The sequence below is a fragment of the Petaurus breviceps genome, unplaced genomic scaffold, assembly GCF_028583685.1.
Source record: "Petaurus breviceps papuanus isolate PSGF00001 unplaced genomic scaffold, PetGlider_PUasm1.0 90491, whole genome shotgun sequence".
NCBI lineage: Eukaryota > Metazoa > Chordata > Mammalia > Diprotodontia > Petauridae > Petaurus > Petaurus breviceps.
In genome coordinates this window covers 4,379,210-4,400,827 of record NW_027187263.1, presented here as the reverse complement: position 1 = coordinate 4,400,827, position 21,618 = coordinate 4,379,210, and the positions used below count along the sequence as shown (strand labels likewise).

General features: G+C 35.7%; 1 pseudogene; it reads left to right on the top strand.

Annotated features, from left to right (window-relative positions):
• The first annotated feature begins 3,392 nt into the window (after nt 1-3,392).
• On the top strand, nt 3,393-13,782 carry LOC138141792 (phostensin-like; annotated as a pseudogene).
• Nucleotides 13,783-21,618: the final 7,836 nt, after the last annotated feature.

The following is a 21,618-nucleotide window of genomic DNA, read 5'->3' as shown; positions in this document are numbered from 1 at the left end:
AGTTCTAGACCATACCAGATAAAAATAAAGATATTTTTAGTAGCAAAATCTTCTCTGTTATACCTCTGTCTTCCTGCATTTGTATACTGATTTGCAGAGCATGCCTACTGCCAAGGCCTCTAGGTATGTAGGCAAGTTGGCACATATGTGCATACATCTAACTTCCCCACCTCCCCACCTGTCTGGCAAGAATCCCTGCATCAGTCATACAAAGTTTAACTGAAAACATAGGCCAGTACTATATCCTGAAAGCTAAAAACCTTAGGCCATGATGGACAAGGAGTGAAAACCAGTTTTGATGATGAGGACATTCCCCACACCCAGTCCTTAGGAGGTTTTCAAATTGATCGTGCACCATTAAAAATCATGGGTTATAAATCCCAAGACCAATTGGTAGGGTGAACAAGAAAATAGTTGCCCTTTTTTTCTGTTTAAGTTGTGGAGCAAGTCTTTTCTCTTTTCTACTTCTGATATTCTTAGGGGTGATCTATCTTAACACTTTTGTCTAGGGTAACTACATATGTTATAGCATCCAACCATCTAAAATTTATAAATAATCTAAATTAAATATAATAAAGTAAAAGTGTAACTAATATTTTTTATACCAAAATGTCAAAATATGCTAATACATGCAGCAGGTAAATAGAGAACACTGGAGAATGGGACTAATGAAGTTTTATTTTTACAGAAGACCTTCTTGCAGATAACTGATGAGGAGAGTTTGTGATAGTATTTGACTAGACTCTCCTTTTTTTAGTTCAATTTTTAATATATACATATGTGTATATACTAGTTTAGTGAACTAGGAAAGAACATAATCACCAAAGATACGTCCTCCTCCACACAATGCAGGAAAATTCACTTTACCTAACTCCTAGTTCAAAATGTGACAATCTGCCACAGCTGATATCAATAAGAATTAGCCATATTCAGATTATTCCAAAGAAACAATTATATCCAGCAGATGAATGGAATGTCCTAGATACTGCATTCCTAAATTTTAGTTAATAATTTTACATTTTCCTTCATTACATCCTTGGAGACAAGATAAAGAAATATGGACTAGATGATATTCAGATAGGAGGATTCAGAACTCATCAAAAGATTAGGCCTAAAGAATTAAATAATACAAGGCTGGGGAGATACCTCTGGTGGTAAATTCTAGGGATCATGTCCGTAGCCCTATACTATTATGATTTTTTAAAATACAATAGCTTTGGGGAAGCTAGGTGGTGCAGTGAATAGAGCACCAGCCTTGTAGTCAGGAGGACTTAAGTTCAAATCCAGCCTTAGACACTTAACACTTATTAGCAGTGTGACCTTGGGCAAGTAACTTAACCCCAATTTCCCTCCAAAAAACAAACAAAAAAAATACAATCGCTTAGAAATTATTTAGATAAAAGAATAGAATGCATGCATACACACACACACACACACACATACACACACACATATATATATATATATATATATACACCTGTTGGTAGCTTGGGCACTAAAATTTTTGTGATTTGTCCAGAGTCACAAACCAATTTGTGTCACTGATACAACTTTTACAGGCTAAGTGATGCATTGTATAGAGTGATGGCCATGGAGACAAGAAAATCTGAATTAGGACCCTATCTCAGTTACTTGGTTCTATGACCATTGGGAAGTCTTAACCTCTCAGCTTCAATGTTCTTACTTCTAAAGTGGGGACAATAATAATACCTACTTCACAGGTTGTCAAGAATCAAATAAAATGTCATTTGTAAAGTACTTTATAGATCTTAAGGATTCATATAAATACTCATTGCTATTGTAATTATTGTTACTATTATTATGATTTAATATTAATATTGCTATCATTATTATTACTACTCAAGTCTTTCTGATTCTAAAGATTGACTTGTTATCCACTACATTGTGGTGATTCTCAGGAATCATAGATAGTAGAAAGACGAGGGTAAGGAGATAGGGAGGGAAGAGAGGACAAAGTAAGTACTCTCAGATGGGTGGGTAGATTAAGGAATAGGAGGGCAAGATAGTAGGAAGAAGTAAAGTAGAGGAGTGAGGAGGGATAGGATAAGAAGGATAGGGAGGAAAAATAGGAAAGAGGAAAAGACACAATTATAGCTTAGAATGTGAATGGGATGGATTTAACCATAAAACAGAAATGGATAGCAGATTAAAAATTTGAATTCAACAATGTGCTGCTTTCAGGACATATAATAAAAATGAGAGACACATAAAGATAAAATAAAAGGCAGGAGTAAAATTTATTATGTAAATAAATCATGGGTAGTAATCATGATCTCAGACAAGTCAAAGCTAAAATAGATTTAATCAAAAGAGAAAAATATGGAAATTGCATTATGTATTAACAATACTATTCAACATTGTTTTAGACTCTTTAAAATAACTATACAGTATAAACTAAACTATCTGAATATACTTGCCAAAACAGACACAGGAACTATATGAACGTAACATAAAACATCTTTATACAAACAAAATCAGATCTAAATAGTTGGAGAAATATTTATTGTTTATTGTTTGGTAAAACTGATATATTAAAAAAAGGCCAATTTAACCAAACTGCTCTCTTTATTCAATGACATCCCAGTACAAAACTATGAAGAATAACTCAAATATAACCCTGAAATCTTGTACCTTGGCTAATTTGTTTAAATGATGAAAACACTGGTAGACATGCATTAACTACAGTTACAAGTAGTAGCTGTATAATTCTGTCACACTGATTACTTCTAAGAAATTGAGAGTAAGTTGTAGCAATGTGGTCATCCCATTAAGAAATCAACACAACTTACTCTATGCAATATTTTGACTCTAAGTTGCAGAATATTTAAATATCATCCCAATTCCAGTTAAAAAACAAAACAAAACTGAAGCATAGGGTGGTGGAAGAGACTAAGTAATGAAAAGAAGCAAGCAAATGTAATCAGTAGGTCAATATTTGATTAAACAGAAAAATATAAATTTCTGGGTGATAGATACACACATATAAGCCATGATAAAAAAGAAAATGGAAACAAAATAAAATAAAAGAAGGAAGGAAGCTTCAATCCTTATTCAGAAGTCATCAATTCTCTCTCTGGATGTGGATAGCATATTCCCACATGTATCTTTGGAATGGTCTTGGAACATTGTCTTAACCAGAGTATGTAACTCTTTCACAATTGATCATCTTTACAGTTTTGCTGTTACTGTCTACAATATTTTCTTGGTTCTGCTCACTTGAGTTTGTATAAGTTCACGTATGTATTCCCAAGTTTTTCTGAAGCTGTCTTGCTTGTCATTTCTGATAGAATAACAGCTATATATAACATAACTGGTACATAATAGCTACTTGACTTTTGAACTCTTTGCCAATGTAGAACTCAGCTTCCAGAATGGAGAGAATTATGTCTCAAATCATTGGGGTTTTCACAGCTGCTGGAACTATTAGGAAGGCAACCGCTCTACAGCCCCCACAAGCTCTGGTTAACTGGTCATATACCCCAGGACCACCACCCAAGACCGTGATCCAGATCCAAGCAGGTTAAAACAAGAGTGATTCCCCTATGAATGTTTGCTTGGTCCCCCTACAATCTGCAGGCCAGGAGCTCTGGAAGCAGCCACATGGTGACAGCTTCACAGCCGCCATGCCTCCGACTGTTTCTCACCCCCAGAAGCAGGGGCCAGACCTCATTCTTCAGTCTCCTCCCTCCCCATTTCCCCATTCCAACAGAGTTCTGAACTGACCTTTTACTTTGTCTTTGGAGTTTATGGGTTGAGAATTGTGAAAACCAGCAAAGGTGCTCATGATTCACTCTGCTAAAGACTGCTCTTGCAGCTGCTGGTCAGGGCCAGCCTGGGCTGGAATTGTGGCTCACACTGGACAGCACTCGGCTCCCAGCTTGATGCAATAGATCTTTCCTGTTGGCCTGCCAGGCTTCCTTTAGGGAAGATTTGTTTCTCTCTGTCACTTTGTGACACTTAGCTCTAAAGTTTGTTTAGAGTCATTTATTAAATGTATTGGAAGTGATTGGAGTGGGAGCCCATGCAAAGTTTGTGTTTCTACTCCATCATCTTGGCTCCACCCCCTTAAGTGATATTTCATTCTCTCTTATTGCAAGGTTTTGAGGGTAGTATATAGAAATGTTGATCATTTATATGGGTTTATTTTATATCATGTAACTTTGCTACAGTTGTTGATTATTTCAACTAGTTTTTTAGTTTATTCTTGGGGGTTGTCTATGTATACCATCACACAATCTGCAAGGAGTGATGGTTTTGTTTCCTCATAACTTATTTTTGTTCCTTCAATTTCATTTTCATTGCTTTTTGTAATAGCTAGCATTTCTAGTAAAAATTGAATAATAATGACAATAATTGATATGTATCTTCACTCTTGATTTTATTGGGAGACTGCAAATTTATCCCACACTGCAGATAATGGTTGCTCTTGGTTTTAGATAGATACTACTTATCATTTTAAGAAAGATTGCATTTATTCCTATGCTCTCTAGTATTTTTAATAGAAATTGATTTTGTATTTTGTTAAAGTATTTTCTCCATCTAATGACACAATAAAATTTTTCTTATTGTTATTGATATGGTCAATTATGGTAATAGAACCAGTCCTGCATTCCTGGTATAAATCTCACCTGGTATAATGAGTGATTTTTGTGATATATGGAAGTATGCTCCTTGCTGGTATTGTATTTCAAATTTTGTAATGATATTTATTAAATAAATTTGTCTATAGTTTTCTTTCTTGGTTTTTGCTCTCCCTGGTTTAGGTATCAAAACCATACTAGTGTCATAAATTCAGTAGGAACATTTTACCTATTTTTTTTCAAACAGTTTAAATAGTATTGGTATTAATAGTTCCTTAAATGTGTGGTAGAATCCACTTGGGATTCCATCTAGTTCTGGGAATATTTTCTTAGGGAGATCCTTAATGGCTTGATCAATTAATTTTTCTAAGATAAGGCTTTTTTTTTCTTTTTTTGTTAGTCTAGCCAGTTTGTCTATATTTTTTTGCAAATATTCATCCATTTCACTTAGATTGTCACATTTATTAGCATATAATTAGGCAAAATAACTTTTAATAATTGCTCTAAACTCATATTCATTAGTGATACATTCATTTTTATTTCTGATGTTAGTAATTTGATTTTCTTGTATCTTTTATTAATCAAATTATCAATGTTTTGTCTATTTTGTTAATTTTGTTTCATAAAACCAGTTCCTAGATTTATTTACTATTTCATTTTCTTTTTTCTTTCAATTTTATTATCCCTCCTTTGATTTTCAGGATTTTCATTTTGGTGTTTAATAGGAATGATTTAATTTGTTCTTTTTCTCATATTTTGCTTTTATTGTTGAATACCCAATTCATTTATCTTATCTTTTATTGATATACACATTTAGAGACATAATTTTTCCCTTATGTACTGCTTTGGCTACCTGTCATTCCCTTTAATGAAATTATTAATTGTTTCTGTGATTTATTCTTTCACCCACTCATCTTTAGGATCAGGTTATTTAGTTTCTCATTTGTTTTTAATGTATGCCTCAATAACCCTTTATTAAGTGCAATTTTATGATGTTATGGTCTAAGGGTGCATTTGATATTTCTTCTTTTCTGCATTTGGTTGTAAGGTTTTTATGCCTTAATAAATGGTCAGTTTTTGTGAAGGTGGCATGAAAATTGAGAAAAAGGTATACACCTGTCTATTCCAATTCAGTTTTCTCCAGAGTTCTATCATAACTTACTTTTTCTAAGATTCTATTCATCACCTTGACTTCTTTCTTATTTATTTTATGGTTGGATTTATCTATTTCTGAACTTGACAGAAGTCCCCCACTAGTATATTTTTACTGTTTATTTCCTCTTGTAATTCATTTAACATTTTTCTTTAAGATTTTGGATACATGACATTTGTTGTATATATATTTAGTATTGACATTACTTCTTTATTTATTGTTCCTTTTAGCATGACAGATTCCCTGATATCTCTTTTAATTAGGTCTACTTTTGTTTTATTTCAGATCATGATTGCTAGTGCTGACATTTTTATTTCACCTGAAACATAGTACATTCTGTTCCAGGATCTTTTGCTTTGTGTTTGTCTGTCTCTTTAATATATATTTCTTGTAAACAACATATTATTGGATTCTGGTTTCTAACCCACTCTGCTATTTATTTCTGTTGTATGGGTGAGTTCATCCCATTTACATTTAAAATTTAAATTACTAACTGTGCATTTCACTCCATCCTTTTTTCTTCTGTTATTCTTTTCTCTCTCTTTTTTTATCTTGTCCCTCCTCTACAGTATGTTTTTATTCTGACTACTGTCTTCTTCTATCTGTTTTTCCTTTTATAACCCCACTCTCTTTTCTCTAATCCTCTGCTCCTTGAACTAGCCTGCTTGGTAAGATAGATTTATATTACCAATTGGGTTTGTAGAAATAATTTCCCTTTTTTGAATGAATTTAGATATAAGTGAGGTTCAATTATTTCACACCCTTCCTACCACCATTTCCCCCTGCACTTTGCATAAAACTTGTCCTTGCATGCCTCTTCATGTGCTCTCATTTTTCTTATTCTCCCACTTCCTCCAGGGCATTGTTCTTTCTTGCTTTTCACTATTTCTACCTCATTCCAACATAAGAAATTCATTCTCTCACCCTCTTTCTATGTAGCATTCTTCTAACTGCCCTAATAATGATAAAGTTATTAGAAGACTCATGTATCATCTTCACATATATTCAATAGTAAATTGAATACCTTTTGATTTCTCTTTCATATTTACCTTTGTATCTTTCATTTGAGTGTTGCATTTGGAAGTCAAATTTTCTTTTCAGCTGTGCTCTTTTCATCAGAAAAGCTTGAAAGTCCTTCATTTTATTAATTATCCATTTTGGTTGCAATACCTGATCTCTCTATTCTGGAAGATCTTCCTTTAATATGGTAGCTGCTAAAGATAGCTAAATCCTGATTGTTGCTACCCAATATTTAAATGCTTTGTTTCTTGAAGCCTCAAGTATTACCGCTTTGATCTGGGAGCTCTGGAATTTAGTTATAATATTTCTGGGGGTCTTCATCTTGGGATCTCTTTCAAGGTTGTGAACAGTGAATCCTTTGACTTGAAATGTTATATCTAAGCTCTTTCATTGATCATGGCTTTCAGGTAATTCAATAATTCTGAAATTATCTCTCCCCAATACTTTTTCTAAGTCAATTGTTTTCTCATTTTATTTTCCCAATTTAATTCCTCAGGATATTTTACATTTTCCCATTTTTACTTAGTTTTATTGTTTCTTGATGTCTCATGAAGTTATTATGTTCAAGTTGTCAAACTCTAATTTTAAGCAATTATTTTCTTCCGTGAGCCTTTTTAATTAAAAACTTTGTTTCATATTTTATCTTCTCAAATTACAGGTAAGACATATGCATTAGTATAAGATATATTTTCACATATCATAATATTAATTTTTAAAATTTTGAGCTCCAAATTCTCTCCCTTCCTCTCTGTCCACTCCCTGTACTGAGAAGACAAGAAATTTGATATGGGTTATACATGTGTAGTCATGCAAAACATATTTCCATGTTAGTTTTGTTGTCAAAGAAATAATAGACAAAAAAAACAAAACTCAAGAAAAATGAAATGCCTTTGCTAACAACATCATATATGCCTAGAAAGTTTTATCAATACTCCACCCTTTGTTTTTTATCTGACTAATGAAACCTCTGCTTTCCTTCAAGATCTAACTCATGCCATCCTCCTTATAGGAAACTTTTGCTAATCTCCTCCCTAACCTATTCCTCTGCCCCTATTTGGCCCTTTGGACATCTTATGTTCTGTCTTCTATTCTGATAATGGTATGAATGTCTAATATTCTCCCTTTGCCCTCATTAAATTGAAAACACCTTGAAAGCACTGATTCATTTTTCTCTCCTAAGCACTTTATATCATATGTTTGTTGATTTGAAGCTAACTTTACTTTACTTTTCTTCTTTCAGCAAAGATATGTATCTTTAATTTATTCTTATCTCAGGTTGGATCTCTGTAACTGTAGTAAACTAGAACAAAATATTCAGCCAACCAGCAACTTAATTGTTTGGATTTCATGATACTCAGAAACTAGTCAGATCATTTTTTTTTATTCACCAGCTGTTTGGGCACCAAACAGACATAACCTGCAAGAGAGTTCAGCTGTCTTTGGGCACCACTGCTTGTGGCAAAATCCTTCACTTTTATTGTATGTGTCACTGACAAGCATCCCATTTCCTTTCATACTTCAAGGTCTGCCAGGAACAGATACAATTTCTACAATCTTGTCCACATTCATGCAGTGAGCTTGCATAATGAGCCTCTAGTTCAAATATACATTTTGCTTTAGTACCACTGGATGATTACTTGGCACTCTTGCAAAGACCCAAGTTGACTTTTCCTCCTGATTTGGATCCAGTATGTTGTTTCTTAACTGGTCTGGCTCCTCTTTCCCCATCATTAGACAAACAGTCAATGTCATTGAATACTTAGTCCATTTGCAGACTCCCAGATTATAAACTTAAACTTGTTTCAGATTCAACTTCTCACTTAGAGTTAAGTATAACAGCTTCATTTTTAAGCCATCAATTAGTATTTACTTTCTGCTTCTTTTCAAGGAGATATTTCAACCAAAAGCCATCATATCTCAAATTTTTAAAAGTAGTTACACATGGCATTCTTGCTCATTTTGAGCATTAATGACCTGTAGAATATTCTGCCTATATTTAGCACCCACTAAATGGATACTGATGCCTCACATATACATCATGCTGACTTCTTGATAACTCATTAGTAATGAATCACTTAATCTGAAACTATAGTAGACAAGGTATTGGAACTGGAATTAGTAAAACCAGGAAAGAAGTCCAACATTTATTAGTTCTATAACTTCACAGATCATTTACCCTCATTTTTCTCATCTGTAAAATAGGGATAATAATATGTATAATACTTTTTTCTCAAGGTTGTCATGAGGTTCAAATGATCTATTTAAATTGCTTTGAAAACTTTAACTAAAATATACATATATGTATTTATACATGTTCATATACATATATGAACATAGGTGTTTATATGTCTGTATAAATACATACATGTAACCAAGGCAGACATTATTTTCCTCATAATAGTAAAAGCACTTGAGTACAAAGACTTTGAAAAGTGAAAATTTTACTTTTACCTGAAAAAAAAATCATTCTTTCATGATTGGGTGTAGAGAATTTGGAAATTATAACTCATTACCTGTTTTGTTAAGCTTATCTATAAAACCTCTCTTTATACTTGGTGTTTCTTTTTTTTTACACATTTGTATTACTGTATTATTTAGTAGTTGTGGACTTTCTACTTATACCTGTCTATTTGGCCAGCTAAAATTAAAGTTTACCAAATAGTTGTCTTATAGCATCTATATTTATGTTTCCCCTAGATAGTGTCTAGTTATAGGAGTCTCCTCAACAACAACAACAAAAAAACTCCTTATCATTGGGTAGGAAAAGAAAGCAGCTGAAATGAAATGGGATAATTTTTTTCCTTTCTTTTATTCGGGGGGGGGGGGGGACAATTGGGGGTTAAGTGACTTGCCCAAGGTCACATGGCTAGGAAGTTTTAAGTGTCTGAGGCCGGATTTGAACTCAGGTCCTTCTGACTCCAGGACTGGTCACTGAAACACCTAGCCACCCCCAAATGGGGTCATTTTAAATGGCAATATATTGGAATGGCTCAGATGATCTGGGTTCTAACTGTAAGGTACACTGTCCTGACTGTTTTCATGTGAAGATATTTAAAGATGAAAATTTCATTAAAATTATTTTGTGAAGAAGAAAAGATTTATATTCATGAGTAAAAGATAATATGTTATTGTAATAGATGAACATTTTGATGGCTGATGGACCAAGAATTTTTTAAAGACATATATGAAGAAACAAATTTCAGATGTGATTTCAAGCAAATAGATGCAGAAAATGAATTTGTAAAAATGTAAAAACTTGATAATTTGAGTTTGATGTCAAATGTCTGACATTTTCAATTAGGGTGGTGTTTAAAAAACATAAAAAATTTCATTCGTTGAAACCTAATAAAAAATGTTTATGGCAGCATAGTTTGGGTGATACTAGAGAAGAAGTTGCACTTTCTTGAAAACTTTAGAACTTCAAAGGATTATGGCACCTCAGTTCATTTGCATATAACTGTTTCATGACTGCTAAGAGTAAAACTAAAAACATGAGAAAACACAAATATTTGAAGAGTGATACATTTTTAAAAGAACTATTCAATTCATCGGGGATGTTAGAGTGATAGATGTATCATAGGAAATCATGAGGTTATCTTTTAAATATAGGAAGGACATCGAAGAGTTAATGTTACATAAACATAACTCAATTGCCAGCATGTGAACTTAGTCAGTACATTTCATCTGTATTGACTACGGCTTCCTCATTAGTGAAAAGGAGGAATTTATACTAGAAAGTAAACACTATAGCCTACATACTCACCAAGAGTGTTTCTATGAATGTTTTGTAGCAACAAGGCCTAGGGAACTATTTAGATTATCATCAGGCCAGATAATCTGCCTCTAATTTTGCCCCCTATAGTAATGAGAGAGGTAAGATGCATAAAGCAGGGATAACCCCCAATCAAATTTGAACCACCAATTGAATTCTTCTCCCCACCAAAGCTTTCCACAGAATTCTGAATATGTAGTAACATTTTAGAGATTGTAGTTTTGTTTACCTCTCCTCACTCTTTGCGCCTTCTTTTAAAAATGCTTTATTAACTTCTAATTTACATCATTCATTTCTGTCAGATTTTAAGTTACAAATTTTCTGCCCATTTTTCCCCTACCCACCACTCCAAAATAGCAGTCCCACAGCATATCCCCTCCTCCAATCTGCCCTCTCCCATATCTTCTCCCATATCCCCTTCAACTTTTCCAGCAGACCATGGTGGGTCTCTATGCCCCAGTGCCTGTATATCTTATTTCCCAATTACATGTAAAATACCCTTACTGGGAAGATAAGCAGTTCGGTATAGGTTGTACATGTGTAGCTAATGCAAAACACTACTATAGGAGATATATTGTAAAAGACTGACTATATTTCCCTCCCTCCTATCCCACCTCCCACTTGTTCTATTCTCTACTTAGATCCTGTTCCTTTTCAAAAGTGAGTGCTTCCAACTTCCCTACCCCCCCAACCTGCCCTCCCTTCCATCATTCCCCTTCTCATCCCCTTCCCCCCTACTCTCCTGTAGTTTGAGATACCCTATTTAGTATGTATTTAATTCCCTTCCCAAGCCAAATTCAATGAGAATAAGGTTGACCCATTCCCTTTTGCCTTCCTATTCTTCCCCTCCATTGTAACCATTTTCCCTTGCCTCTTCTATATGAGATAGTCTACCCCATTCTGTCTCTCCCCATCTCCTCTCATTATATTCCTCTCTCACCTCTTAATTTCACATTTCAAGTATTATCCCTTCCTATTAAATTTGTCCTGTGCCTTCTATCAATCTATCTATCTATCTATCTATCTATCTATCTATCTATCTATCTGTAAACATATATACACACATTCACATGTTTTCATTCACCAATATAACCTCTTATATAGACATATTTATATCTATCTATCTATCCCTATATATATATATATATATATATATATTCCTTTAAACTATTTTCATACTGAGAAAAGTTTCATCAGTTACAATTATTATTTTTCCATTTAGGAATGTTAATAGTTTAATTTTGATAAGTTCCTTATGATTTCTTTTCCCTGTTTACCTTCTCATGCTTCTCTTGCTTCTTGTATCTGAATGTCAAAATTTTTATTCAACTCTTTTTCATCAAGAATGCTTTAAAGTCATGCTCAGCTCCAGAGAACCAAGCTCTGGTGGAGAAGTTCCTAAACTAGGGATCAGTTGAGGAGCTTGTGAGTCAAGTGAGAAGCAGAGCTGATCATCCAACTGACTGGTACTGTGAGTTATAAGGACTGTGTAGTCCCAAAGGAAGGATGGATAGGAGCTACCATTAGAGAGGGCTCCTGGACTCTCCAATCCTAATTTTTTTCCTTTTATGAGGAAGAAAGAACTCAGCCTGAAGACAGCATTAGACATCTGGAGAACTGCATAGGTCCTTAGGGAAGCTACAGTTCATTGAAAAGTTCTCTTGCCCCATTGGGACCATGGCTACTCTACCAGATTGGAAACTGCAACTACCAGTCAGGAGAAGACAAGAGAAGACTGCTGTTCAAGGATGAGAGCAGGGTGAGAGGCACCAACTTGGCCCAAAAGCCAGCCCAGAAACAAGGATTATTGGAGAGACTTCATGTCAAGCCAGGGGTGCCAGTGGCAGAACCAGGTCTTGGGAATAAGCCTATAGGTGACACACCTCCTGAACCTGATAAGCCTGTTGTCATTCTGGAGGCCATCAGACCTGTCCACCAGGATCCCTTCAATTGCCAAGTGTGGAAGAAGCAGCAAGCAGCGGCTGCGGCTTTAGAAAAGCAGCTGACTGATAGGAGGCCACCTGAGGGTTAAGGACATATTTCAGGGGAAGAGGAAGCCCAAGAGCAGAGACCCAGCCCAGCAGAACCCAGGAACAGAATCTGGTGAGAAGAGAGTCAAGAGAACCAAAGCTGAGCCTGGGGAAGGCTGGAGAAAGGTTGGGAGGGAGCAAAAGTTGGAGAACAAAGCCTTGGGCCTTCAGAGGCTTTTGAATGGTTACTAAGCCCAAACGAGATGGAAGAAAGGAGTCCAGAACTAATAGAGGCACGGCAGTGGGAGAAAAGCTCTGGGAAAAGCTCAAGAACAAAATGGGAAACCAGTAGAACCTGAAGAACAGACTTCTGGGGGATGTGAAATGGGAGAATGGAGACTAGGCCCAGGAGAAGAAAGCAAAAGGCATTCAGGGGAATCCAAGACAGAACAGCGACTAATACGGAGGAAATGCAGGGAGAGTTCAGGACTTTTGGAGACCCAGAAATGTCAGCTAAATCCTACGGAGTTTCAAGAACCAAGCTCAGAAGTAATGGAGGCACCAGAAATGAGAAAGAACGTAGGAGAGGATGGAGAGAAGAGTTATAGACAAATGGAAGGACAGAAATGGAGAATGAATTCTGGGAATGCTCTAGAACAGAGCCTTGGGAGATCAGAGGCTCAAGAACAGAAACCAGTGAGTTCAGGTTCTAGAGATAAGAAGATGGAGGTGCCTGAGGTAGAGGCTGGAAAAGGGAGGATAGAGGTTCCTGAAGAGGAAGCTGGGAATAAAGGCAAGATGGTGAGCTCTTCAACCAAGTTCCCCCACCTAAGGAAGTTGTAAGCAGAAACCCAGGGCCTCAGCACCTCTTACCACCCTCAGTATCTCCCCTACCCCCTGCTCTACCAACTTCTCAACCCTCAGGGCTGTCATGTCTCCTGTTCCATGGGATAAAATCTAGGTCTAGGGTAGGAGTCCCATGCCACAGCAGACACTCCAGAAAGTCTAGGCCCCAAGCAGCCTCTGCCCCACCTACACCCCAGATCCCTGACCTTAGAAAGAAGCAGTACCCCACTGCTGAAGAGATACTGGTGCTTGGGGGCTACATCCATCTCAGCCAAAGCTGCATGGCCAAGAGGTCCCCTGAGAGACATTGTAAACAGCTCAAAATTTCATTTAATGAATCAGCTCTGGAGACCATTTATTATTAATTACCCTTCTGAGAATTCTGTGCTAGAGGACTTAGGCCTCTATCCTGATGTCTGACCTCCTCCCCACCACTCCCCACCCCCATGAATAGGAAGATAAGGAGGAATTTTTCAGCTACTGTGAAGACCAAGGCTCTGCTGGGGAATGTGGCCTGCTGCTGGTGACCTCTCCAATTGCGAGACCAGAACTCCTGCCCACTCCCAAGAATTTAAAATGGCTCTTCCATCCTTCCTTGAGGCTGCTGTCCTGACAGACCCTCATAAAATGAACTTTCAGAAGGAGAAATATCATGTACCATCCTTCCTACCTCACCTTCCTTGTGCTATCAGGTGGGAGAAAAACCACACTCCTCACACACCCCCCCCAAAAAAAGGAAGGAGATTTGTCTTGACTTCATGAACTTGGACATGAGTCTTTCGTGTTGTTTTTTTTTTTCCTTCATTGGTTAGGCTAAATAAAGTCTGTTTTCTGATAAAAAAAATACTTAAAAGTCCTCTATTCCACTGAATAACCATATTTTCCCGTGAAACATGATACTCAGTTTTGCTGGGTAGGTGATTTTTGGTTTTAATCTGAGCTCCTTTGCCCTCTGGAATATTATATTCCAAGCCCTTCAATCCCTCAGTGTAGAAGCTGCCAGATCCTGAGTTATCCTGATTGTGTTTCCAAAATATTCAAATTGCTTCTTCCTGGCTGCTTGTAATATTTTCTCCTTGATCTGAGAATTTCTGAACCTGACTATAATGTTCCTAGGAGTTTTCTTTTTGGGATCTTTTTCAGGAAGTCATGGGTGGATTCTTTCAACCTCTATTTTGCCCTCTGGTTCTAAAACATCAGGGAAGTTTTCCTTGAGAATTTATTGGAAGATGATTTCTACATTCTTTCTTTGATCATGGCTTTCAAGTAGCTCAATAATTTTTATATTATCTCTCCTAGATCTATTTTCCAGGTCAGTGGTTTTTCCAATGAGATATTTCACGTCGCCTTCTATTCTTTCATTTGTTTGGATCTGTTTAACAGCATCTTGCTTTCTCATAAAGTCATTAGCTTCCATTTGCTCCAATCTAATTCTGAAGGAATGATTCTCCTCAGTGAGATTTTGAGATTCGTTTTCCATCTGGCAAATTCGGTTTTTTAGGCATTCTTCTCCTCATTGCCTTTTTGAGTCTTTTTTGACATTTGAGTCAGTCTTTTTTTTTAAGGTGCAATTTTCCTCATTTAGGCTCTTGACTCTCATTTTGTAATTTTTTTTGCATCATTCTCATTTCTCTTCCCAATTTTTCCTCTGCTTCTCTTATCTTCTTCTTAAGGTCCTCTATGGCCTGTAACCAGCTCGTATTTTCCTTTGAAGCTTTTGGTACAGGAGTTCAGACTTCACTGTCTTCCTCCTGTTCCATGCTTTGATCCTTTTTGTCCCCAAAATAGGAATCTAATGGTGGATCCTTCCATTTGCTTTGCTTCCTTTGCCTGTTGCCACTGAATTACTTGACTTTTGGGCTTTTTGCCACAATGGAGCTCTGCCACCAGACAGGGGAGCTTCCATCCCAAACGCTGGAGTTTTATCAGCTGCCTGAAGTATTAGTTGGGTGCCCTCTCTGAAGCCTCCACACACTCTGGAAAGCTGGTTACACACCCCAGGACCTCCACCCTAGATTGCAATCCAGATCCAAGCAGGTTAAAGCAAGAGTGATTATCCCTCAGACTGGTCACTTGGTCTCCCTACAGTCTGCAGGCCAGGAGCTGAAGCTGCCACAGGGGGATGGTGGCTGTGCTGCAGCCCTCAGGGGCTTCTTGCCCTGGGGGCAAAAGTCAATGTACTCCAAAATACTGGGCCCCAAAATCCACAATGCACTGACCTATCACTTTCTTCTTAGCATCTATGTGTTGATAATTCTGGATCACCACAGCTTCTGGTGATCTGGAGTCCCTCCAGCAGGTGGCTGGTCAAGCCCACCCTCGGGCTAAAACCTCTGGCTCCTGCGAGTCTGGTGTTGGCTCCCGAAGCACTGCTCTGGCCGATTCCTGCCAGCCTGCGGGGTTGTCCTCAGCAGGAGGTTGCTTCTCTGTGTCATTTTCTGGGTTCTGTAGCTCCAAAGTTTGTTTAGAGTCCCCTTTACATGAATTGGAAGCTGGAGCCACACAGAGGTGCTGTTTCTACTCTGCCATCTTTGTTTCTACTCTGCCATCTTCTGTACCTTCTAAGACAAGGCACAGATAAGTAGAACAGTAGCCAAAAATCACAAAAATAAAAAACAAAAGACCAGAATGGCATATGTGAGACTGAGTTATTTTGAGATTGCTGTTTCAAAGGAAATACTATACTAGCACATTTTGTTAGAAGTGGAAGAAGGAGGAAGTGCTCATATAATAAGGATAAAAATTATGAAAGGGTTATTTAAGCCTTAGAGAACTTAGGGTGTGTTATCATATACAAAAGGTAGCTACATGGCGTAGCAGAAAGAGTGCTGGCTCTGGAATCAGATGTAGCTTCAGAAACGTAGAGCTATGTGATCCTGAGCAAGTCACTTAACCTCTGACTGCCTTAGTTTCCTCATCTATAAAATACGGTCCATAGTACTTACCTCCTAGGGCTTTTGTGAAGATCAAATGAAAGAATTTATTTATTTTCCCAAAAGTTTCAAGTCACTATGTCAAATTTTTCAAGATGTGTTTTCTTATCTTTCTTATTGAATGTAGGAAATTATAATTAAGAATGGTTATATGACCTGTCCATAGTTCTAGAATCAATAAGCTGATACAGAACCTAGATGTAATTTCCAATAAAGTAGAGTCCTTGGTTTTATAGATACCATTATGATTTCAAAATCACAAATAAAATGACTGGCAGTACAGGTCATATAATTGTAATCAAAATCAAAATGGCTATATATTAAGAAGAGAATGATGGAGCATGACAACCAACACTGTATAGTAGGGGATAGAATATACCCAAATACAGCTCAAGAAATCATGTCCATCCTTCTACACTAGAAGGGAATATAATTAATGAGTGTTTCTAAGGGGAGACAGAGCGATGAAATGTTTCTGTTGTCTCTTAGACTGAATCCATAGTCCTTCCTAGAGGAAAAAAAGAACAGGCATAGAGAATAAGAAAGAATTCTCAATAAAGCAAAACCATGCAGTCATAGTAGGTTTAGGATACCCAGATGCTTCTTCTTTTGTTTTCTTTTTATATATTTACTTGTCATTTCCCCATATTTAATTACCCATATGTAATTTCCCCAGACAGAATGTAAACTCCTATCATTAGTACCTACTGTAGTACTTAGCAAATACTAGATATTTAATAAATATTTTTAATTGGTTGATTAGTTGTATTCTTTGATATATCTTTTTGCAGAAATCACCCAGAGAACTTTAGACAGCACTTACCTCGCTGATCACATCTTATGTCTGGAAACAAATTTTGAAGTTACTCAGATGCTTGGAGAAAATTTAGTGAGAAGGAATTGATCGAAGATCACCTTAGTGTTCTCAAACAGTTCTTACCTCATTCTCAACAACAGCATTTGAAATAAATTCCCTTCTCTTTATGCCTAACAGATACTACCCAGTGTGATATAGGGGCGGGGAAGACCCCACACTTAAAGTCAATATCAGTCAATCAACAAGTATTTATTAAACACTTACAATGTACCAAGCACTATGCTAGATTCTAGGGATATGATGACAGAGAATGAAACAATCTTTATTCTCAATGAGTTTGCATTCTAATGTGGGAGAGAACAAATACATGTAGACCTAATTAATATATAGTGAGTAAATATAAATATTGACAAAGTATATATATATATGCATATATATATATATATACATATATACACACATTTTATACACACACACACACACACACACAGTCGTTTTGGAGGGATGACACTAGCAGTTGAAGAAATCAAGAAAGCCTTTATGGAGAAGATAGATTAAAAAAAAATTTAAAGGTAGAGATGGCAGATAAAAGGAAGGAGTGTAGTCCAGGAAGATTGGATGAATATTATAAATACAATGTGATAGGAGATAGAATTTCTTGTAAGAAACAGAAACAAGGCCAATTTGGCTGACTCAGCATCCAATTTGGATTACTTTGGTGTAGTAAGTCATGTCCAATGAGACTGAAAACAGGCTAAGTACAGGTTGTGTAATGCTTTAAAAACTAAACAGAGTAGCTTAATTTTATCCTAGAGGAAATAAGAAACCATTGATGTTGGTTGAGTTTGGAAGTGACATGCAGATCTGCACTTGAAGAAAATTATTTGGCAATAGTATATAAAATGGACTGGAATCAGAAAAGATTTGAGACAGGGAGACAAACTTGGAAACTTTTGTAATAATCTAGGAAAAATATTCATGTGGCCTGTGTAAGTGATCTTAATGTAACAGTGTGAATGGAGAAAAGGGTTTGAATGTAAGACATATCATGATGGTAGAAATGTCAATTTGCAATTGATTGGATATTTTGGGTGATGGAAAGTAAAAATTTCTCAATAATAAAAGATTATCAATCTTGGAGACCAGAAGTATGGCAGTGACTTCAACAGAAAAAAAAAATGAGAATGTTTAGGAGGTAAAACAATGAGTTCAACTTTAGATATTTTGGTATTAACATGACTTCATGTAGCACCAATGCAATATTCACAGTACCCATAATCACTATAACTATACCTACATGGTACTCAATTGCAAAATATAACAGAGTCCCCATATAAAGCACATTAGCAAAACATTTATTCAGACACCAGAAAACCAAATCTCAAAATCAGGAAACTGAATCCATCATAATAGCAAAGAAGTTAACAAGCCACAATAGCCCAGAGAGCCACAGCATCCTTTAGCCTTCCCACAAATCAATATAATACCAATATTTACTCACAAATCTATCTGTCTCCTTGGGAAGTGTGCTCTCCTCCCAACCATCTAGCTGTTTCTGACTCCCAGCTTTGTGTGAGCTCTGCTCTACTCTTCAGGAAACTCCTCCCCCCTCAGGCTCCATGTAACTACATTCAGCCTATTAGGGGACAGAGTTTATTTTGAAAGGAGGGAAGGTCTTCAAATTTCCTTAAGCTTATTAAGGGGAAGGGAAGATCTTAAATACCCCTTCCCATTATACCGCAAGATGTCCATTTTGAAATGATGAATAGGAAATTTGTGATGTGGTACTGAAGCTCATGGGAAAAAATGGGGATTGATATCCAGTTGTGAGAGTCATTTGCACAGAGATGATAGTCAAGCTCTGGCTCAGCAATTAACTGACTGTATGATGGGGCAAGTTATGTAACTTCTCTGTACCTCAGTTACTTCATCTGTAAAATGATTTGACAAGTTTTTTAAAAGATTTCTTTCAACTCAAATACAATGATCTTATGATCTAGGTTCACATCTTTTAATATGTTGCCCTTTAACAAAGCATTTCACTCATCTGATACATAGTTTCCTCATCTATAAAATGGACATAATAATAAATTTACTATATTATCCTCCTTCGTGGTGTAGTTGTGAGGATAAATAATCACGTATGCAAAATGCTATGTAAACGTAAGCGATTATTTTTTCAGTATTAATATTAATCACAACAATAAAATACAATGGATAGATTTTTAAAATATCACACTGACAATTAGAATTTTTAAAAATAATTTTTGGCATTTTGAACTTAGAACCATATGAAATCAAAACATTTGTTTTCTTGATGAAATTATAAAGTGTATGGTGAAACAAATGCAATTTTATCCAAGTAAACCAGATGAAAAATCATAACTAGATTTTTCACAGTGAAAAAAACTCATATAAAAATGTGACTACTCTAGTCTAACATCAGAGATCTCCCTTGGAAGATACATTCTTGTAAGCTGAGTTATATGCCATATGTTCTTGAGACGTCTTGTTATTCTAACTAGAAAGTATTTCTGTTGAATATGGACAATTTCCTAGAAGCCTTAGGTCTTATGTAAAGGTCCCATTGGTATCATACACCAATCTGGCTAGAACATTCCAGTATTTTAAGCTACACACCCTCATTTTCTGTGTTTAGATTGAGTCACAAAATCCTATCACTTAGGAAAACATGTTTTTAATTTTATTTTTTCCACATTTATGAAGTTGTCAGTGTGTTAGCCGAGGTGCTGTTACTTGATGCAAGTTTTAGGGCAATTGACTCCTTTTTGTTTTTATAAAGATCTAATATTTTATCCAAAGCCAAATATTTTAAAATTTTAAGACACAAACTTAAGTAACCTTATTAAAGTATTAGTGGGTGAATACTTTGAAATTGATAGCCATATCCATATGAAAATAATTATATTTTGTGTAAAATGTAAGCATAATAAAAACCGAATTTCTGCTTTAGAAGAAAACTTTAATTTCTGTGTTACCATGTTATTGGGTCCTTAAATTGTATCCCAGTCCTTACCCTGGATCTTATGTTTTACAGATGTATTTGCAAGTCTTCAACATTTTCTTCCCTAGGTAGTACATCATTTTATCCAGGATGTTACTTTGCTTACATTGATAAATTTGAATACAATAATAAAAAAGTAGAAGATAAATTCTGTAGATACATCCCTAGGAACTGAATTCTACTGAGCTCATAACAAGATGATTTTGATGTATATTATAGCTTCAAGGGACCTGGTTATGCTTGGCGAGACCTATAGGATATTCTGGTGTTTGCGAAGAATTCTGAAGTTTCAAAGTTGCATCTTATTCTGCAGTATTGGAGAAAAATGGTGAAAAATTAGAAAGAGTTCAATGTATACCTTCTAAAGACCTGTGTTTTAGTTGTTACTAATAAAGATAAACTTACTCGAGAATTTACAACGTTTTGCTATGCTTGACTAGTAGAAAGACATAATAAAACCAGAAAGTCCTAACCAGAAAGTCTCATGATTTTGTCCATTTGGAGTTGCTCTAAGTGACTTTTAAAGCCAAAGTAAAATTCACAAAATCTTGGAGTTGGAAGGGAAATTAGAAACCATCTAGTTTATTCTATATCTGAACAAGCATTTCATGTGCAACATCCCCCATAGAAGTCATTTGCCCTTTATGCTCAGTGAAGGAAAGGCCATCACCATTTAAAGTAACCTATTCTACTTCTTAGCACTAATTATAAGGCAATGCTAAATTACTTTTTTTTGTAACTTCTACTCCTTGCTTCTAATTCTGCCCTCTGGGAATACAGGTGACAAGTCCAATGCCAACTGCATTTGCCAAGACTTTAAATACTTGAAAAAAACTATTGTTTCCTCCTAAAGTCTACTCTTCTTAAGGCTAAATATCCCCACTTCCTCTCATCATAGCTAATATAGCATAACATAGAGGCTCTTCATTCTCCTGGTAACCTCTTCCCTCTATAGTCTTCACTTTATCAGTTTATTTTCTAAAATGTGTTCAGAAATAAGAATATTTCAGATGTGTACTGGACTATCACCTGCTTCTTGTATAACAACACATTTTATTATTAAAGAAAAAAATTCAGGCAATAGTTATTTTAATTAATCTATCCTTCCCACTACCCTCATATATATTTTAAGAAATAACCCTCAAAAATAGATCCCTCAATACATTGTTCATTTTTCTTATGATTGATGACAGCTTAGATTAGTTCAATAGAGAAATACCTATGCACATTCTTTTACCAATTATTATGGAATGGCTCTTGGTTTTATATATTTTCCTTATATATCTTAGCAATGAGAATTTTATTTAAAAAATTGTTGCACAAATCTTTTACCAATTACCTGTTTATCTTGTTTACATATGTGTGTATTTACGATATTAGATTTGTTAGTGCACCAAAACTGTACATTTTATCTGACATGCACATTTATATCACTTGTGGTCATGATACTTCTTCTATCCATAAATCTTAAAGGGAAACTT